Raw genomic sequence first — 6,000 nt, forward strand, 5'->3', positions numbered from 1 at the left:
CCCAAAGGCGACGCATTGCACAGACACTCCAGAGATCTCGGTTCCTGCACGGAGCAGGGGTAGGAATTGCTGCAATTTGGGGATTTCGCTGTTGTTGTCTAGACCGACCGAGAGAAACGGATTATTTCCAGACTCCAAAACACGTGCGAACACAATATATTCCCCAGATTTCGCCCAAGAAAGGCCAAGCAAACAGAAAGGCTGCTCTGCAACATTTTTTTTCCAAGTTGTGATTTTTTTTCTACCGCACACACACTTTTTAACCCTTTTTTCTCTTATTTTTTTCCATATTATTATTTTTTAATAAACACATCGCATCACCATCAATAACTACCCGAGAACTTTACATAAAGGTGTATATATTTTTTTTGATTTAAAAACAACCAGACAGGGGGAGAAAAACAGCACACAGACAGCACAACAGCAAGGCAGCAAGTGAGGAACTCCAGATTCCTCCAGTGTCACCATTTCCCATTCCTCTCGCTAGCTCCAAAAATTCCCCTTTCTGCCTCGGGCCCGCTCGCCCGTCTGCTCATTTAAATCTGGGAAACCCCGAAATCGTCTTAAATAAGGCAGGAAAAAGCGTATCGCTTGGTCACCCTTCCCTCACGGCGGGGCCAAAGCAAAATCTGCTTTATTTGCTGTATTATATATATATATATATGTGTGTGTGTGTGTATCCTTCTGTCCATGAAGCCCTTATAGTGCACAGACAACGCTGAGTTCACCAGCAGCAACCTCTGCTAACACGCACGCTCCATATATATATATATATATATATATATATTTCCCACGAAAAAAATAAATAGCGAAAAAAAAACGCAGCCTTGAGAGGAAATGAAGTCACTGTGTTATATATCTTCTTACACGGAACCAATATATACATGAAGAGAGATAAGATTAGATGATGGATAGGGAGGTGGGCAGGGACGAGGGGGAAGGTAGATGGGAAGGTTAGGGGGGGAAGGGTCACCGCGGTGAAATTCAGGTGGCCGTGGGAAAATAAAATTAAATAAAATATAAATAATAATTTAAAATATAAGGAAGAGAGTAGGGATTTCCATGCCAATCACACCTAAAAGCCAACCGAGTTTTTTATGAGTGATTATTAATAGGACAGATCTTAGGGTGCTGTTCCAAGTAGCTCTTTTTTTCCCCTTCCCTCCTTATAACGTGGGGGGGTGACACGAAATTCAATAAAATTAATCCTTCCGCCGCACTTTTTTCACACAAATTAGCCAGACATCTTTTTCCCCCAAGAGGAAAAGGAGGAATCTTGGAGGGCAAAGATTTAATTATTAATTATACCCCCCGCCCTTTTTTTTTCCTCCCCCCGCCAAGTGCTGCATGTTCATTACTGTAATTAGCAGTACCCCATATCCCCCCGCCCTGGAGGGGGATCAGGCCCCGCTGCTCCCGTTCAAGCCCCGGGTCCGGGATGGAGGGGAGAGGTTGGGGGGTAGAATGGGGGGGGGGCACCCAAGTCTGTGTTGGGGTGGGGGGGTGGGAATGGGCGTGCAAAGCGCGGGCCTTGCGCAAGCAATTAGCAGCGCAGCTCATTAAGTATCGCACGCAGCGCCCAGCCTTGGCCGACCCACCCGCCTCTCTGCGCATGCGCCCCCCCCCTTTTTTTTTTTTCTTTTTTTTTTAGGATTAAAAAAAAAAGAAAAGTTGGGAGGATTATTATTTTTTTAATATACATAAAGACCCCCCCTTCCTCTTCCTCCTCCTCCTCGCTGCACCGCGCCGGCACCCGCGGCTCCCCGCGCACGCTTCCCCCCCTACCTCCCCCAAGAAAAAACCGCAGCCCCCGACCTGCCTCCGCACCCCAGCTCGGCACCGAAGTGACATCAGCAACCCCCCGGCTCCTTTTATTTTTTATTTTTTGCCCGAATTCACCGCGTTTCTGCCGACCCGCCGCATATTTCTAACCCCCCCCCCTTTTTTTTTCCATATCCAAGCTACACCCCTCGCTCGCACAACGATGCATCATTATCCTTAACACCCGGGCTATGGATCATTAGTTACACATTTGAACCAATAAGGGAACACTTACCCGAGGCTCCTGTCTCCCCCTCTCCCTCTCTCTCTCTCTCTCTTTTCTCTGTCCCTCTGTCTTTCTGTTCCACTGACGCTGCCGCTCAGCTCCACAGAAACATTAAAAAAAAAAAAAGAAAAAAAAAGATGGAAACAAAAGCAAAACACTTCTTCTCTGGTTGGACAAGGGATGGGGGAAGCGTAAGGAGGAATCCCTCGCTCTTTTTTTCTTTTTTTTTTTGGCTAAAAAAAAAAAAAAAGGTATTTACAACTCCTCGTGCCCCCTCATCATCGCATCCTGCAAAGGAAATGCATTGCGTTTTTTGCCCCTAGGGGTGGGGAATAGGAGGCGGCAACCAGACGCAGCAGTAAACTCATTAATGCCAAAATGCCCAAAGCAACCAAGAATTCCAACCCCAAGGAGAAGAAAAAAAAAAAAAAAAAGCGAAAGGGGGAGGAAAAAAAATCTTTTTTTTTTGGTCCCTAAAAATCATCACGCTAATAATTAAGGGGGGTAAAAATACCATCCTACCCCTGGCACTGCTTGGACTGTTAAAGGAAAGACTACTGCGAAAGAGTCATAAGAGAAACCACAATAAAAAGTTCACGTTCATGGATGGAGTCCACATGACTTCCTGTGGCCAATCCAACTTGTGATTCAGTCGTAAACTTTTATTGCTTAGCTGTAAATTTTCTGCAAACAACCAGGAATGCGTTGCATTTTTGTGACGAGTGCAAATGCTCTCGTCTGTCGCCATGTTTATACAATTCCTTCTTAATATTAGTAATTTTCCCTACCCTCCCCCCCCTTTCTACCCCCCCCCCTTTAAATATACTTTTTTTAATTATTATTTAAAATCACCACGTTCATGTCGGGGATTTTTTTAACTCGTATTTTAAAGACTCAGTTTTATTTCATGATTATTAGCCGTTCGGGTTAATTTTATTTAACGGAGGAGATTTGGCCTTCGGCAGAGAGTGGTGTTGCTCTCCTTTTTGGTCATTAATGGGGGTTTTTTAGAGGAAAAAAAAAAAAAGAAGGGCACTGACGAGGGATATGGAGCAGGCACTATTTTTTTTTAAATACAATTACATTATAAGAGCATGTTCATTTTGAGGACATAGATTAAATATTCGAGAGCAACATGCTTTAAAGAGGAAAAAAAAAAAAAGAAGGAAGCCCATTCATATTCCTGACATTCCCACGGTTTTCCCTGCAAAGGGTGTGTCCGCTGGAAATGGTAACCGTCGCGAGGCCAAAAAAGCACAGACAGCGTGTCCTTTCTCACCTTCTTCCTTCCTCATCCTCCTCGCTTCTCCCCTCTGCCCCACGCACCCCGCAGAGCCCCATATGGGATGCCAGAAACTGCGGGAAAATCGGGAACTGTCCGAATTCGCCCCAAACTCGGGCCACGGGCGCCATAGCGACCTAGAAGCTCTTGTCTGCTAATTTTCTAGATTTGCCAAAGCTACCCAGTTTTATAATATCTTGGATGATTACATATAGAGGTACAGATATTTATTTATGCTCCTGCAAATATTTACCGACGTTTTCCCTCCCCAAACAGCGTTGCAGCCTTTTGTTTTGTCGCGCCCAGGCACCCGACGCCGCGACGCTCTTATAAAAATGCCACTTTTTCCTATGCATATTTTTATTATTTCCCGCGATTTTCAAGCTGGGTGGCGGAAGGATTTGGGAATATCGATCTGGGGATGGGCGAGCGACATTTTTTTGGTCGTGTCGAGGCCTGCTCCGGAGGCAGGACACGAACCGCAAGTTGTGTAAAGCGGCGACCGCAAAGCTCAGATGTGTTCAGAATTACCCCCCAACGTGAAAGGCTGCAAATGCCCTTCCTCCTGTGCGGAAAAAAATAAAAATAAATATATACATATATTTAAACAGGGAAAAATAGGGTGTAAAAAGAAATCCATCTCAAATCTGAGCCTCCCAGGGTCATGCACACAGTGTATTCGAATGGGACTCACATGGAACGTTATAGGGAGGTAAAACATATATATATGTGTATATATATTTTTGTCGCAATAACTCCAGCCATTCCTTCACCGTTTCCTACTGAGCTCGCACATTTCCAGATTTCCTCCCACCTTCAGGTATTCCTCCTGTGCGCGCCTGCCTGTACTTATTATTTATATTTATTTAATCGAGGGGAGGAAAAAAAAAGTATATATTTGTATGTTCTGAAAGGGGAGGTTACACCCCCCCCCCCTTTTATTTATTTTTTCCCTGGCTGGATGCGTGTCTGGCTGCCCAAAACAGCACAAAGCTCGCAATACAACCGGATGGAAGGGAAATTACTTTATTCACTTTACAAACCACCAATAAATTTTATAACAGGTAGTTAAAAATTACGAGGGGGGAAACTACCAGCACAACAGCTTCCAGAGCACAATGGAGATTTTTTTTTTCCAGAGAGTAGACAAGATAATAAGAATCCATGAAGGAAGCTGGATTTTTTTTATCCTTGCAGTCAAAGATATATATTTTTTTAAGCAATAAAATAAATAAAGTAACCTGCGCATATTTCGGACCGTCGTCGGATCGCTTTTTGTATCTGGACTGTCTATAAACCCACCTCCTCTCGGGGTTTTCTTGAGTTCAATATTAGCGAGGGTATCTTTTTTTCTGGGGGGAAGGGGAAGATAAAAGAGCGCCCGTTTTGTTGCGACGGGGAGAGACGAAATAAATAAATAAAGGACGTGCTCGTAATTGGGCTAGAAATGCCTCTTTCTTTCCCCACAAGTCTGGCTCCCAAACTTTCGCCCACCTCCGCCCCTGCTCTCCCCCCGCGCATCCCTCGCCACCCGCTTTTCTCCCCGCGATCCGCGCAAATAACAAAATTTAACGCCCGAGAAATTCGTTGCCTCTCAAATATCATCTCTGCCCATTTCGGAGTATAAAACCTAAACGAATTTTTTCGCCTAATGGCTGCATTACCGCGCCGCGGCGGCTGTGATTAGAATAATAAATTAAGGCAAAATAAGCAATATGCTCAAACTCAGCTTTTCGAGGAATTATATTTTTCACAAATCACAAATGGAGATCCGAAGGAAATTTGATTGGCTAATAAAAAAGCGTGGAATAGGACGATATTTCTTACTTCAGGCGGGTAGATGAGTCTAATTTCAGTAATACCGGAGCTATGATCATTTCTGAATAAGCCACTTTGTGGAGAGCGAATCTTCTCTCAAATTACTATACCCCATAAAAACGGTCTCTTCTCTCTCTTTCCCCCTCCCCGCCTTGAAATGATGGAGTGATTGTGAAAATAACTGGATGTCATCTGAAGACGCGACTCTGTTGTGTTGACTACAGACCATAAACATTTACCCCAAAAAGTAACTGCTGCGGTTGTAGTTTCCATAATTTAACTCCGGACCCTTTTGATAGATAAATGTCATTCTCTAGTATTCGTTCATGTAAAACTACTTAGATTTGTGGGTTTAAATATGATGGATAGAGTGCGAATACAGCTCCTTTTTTTAAAAATATATTATTACTCTTTTTAAACTGAACACTTTGATAAGTTCTCCCATCTTTCCACTCCCCCCCCCCTCCCGCCAACATCTCGCCGGGAACAATGTGGATATTTTCTATGCAACGGTTTTATGGCGATTTGGAGCTTTTTAAAAGTACCATAGCAGAAAATATTTTTAACTGATTTTCTTTTAACGCGGGTTAAGCCGAGAATAAATGATCAAGCATCCTTCCTATGACAACAATAAAAAAAAAATCCTTGCTGTAAAAGCTGGATAAATATCCCCCAAAAAGCAAGCTCTGCTAGAATAAACTGCTCTGTCTGGTGGCTAATAAAACCGCTTACCTTCCGCGCTTGCCTTCGGCATAGAAAAGTCTAGAATAAACCATTATTGCCTTTTTTATTGTATTTGCGGGGGGAGATTCACGCCAGGGTATTAGGGATGCAGCCAGGAAGGGGATATGGC

The 6,000-nt window shown here is 43.7% G+C and overlaps 1 protein-coding gene across 3 annotated transcripts in view; it reads right to left on the reverse strand.

Moving 5' to 3' along the window:
* Positions 1 to 2,260, reverse strand: part of HOXC6 (homeobox C6) — a 37,330-nt gene extending 35,070 nt beyond the window's left edge. The window contains exon 1 of one of the 3 annotated variants that reach the window (XR_015914016.1): positions 2,057 to 2,260. The gene's annotated coding sequence lies outside the window, so the exon portion shown is untranslated. The remainder of the gene's footprint in view (positions 1 to 2,056) is intronic. The other 2 variants (XM_088536689.1, XM_088536690.1) reach the window with 2 other exon arrangements.
* Positions 2,261 to 6,000: the final 3,740 nt, after the last annotated feature.

This window comes from Tinamus guttatus, unplaced genomic scaffold (genome assembly GCF_059628265.1).
Source record: "Tinamus guttatus ecotype Peru unplaced genomic scaffold, ASM5962826v1 Tinamus_guttatus_pri_ptg000699l, whole genome shotgun sequence".
NCBI classification, from domain to species: Eukaryota; Metazoa; Chordata; class Aves; order Tinamiformes; family Tinamidae; genus Tinamus; species Tinamus guttatus.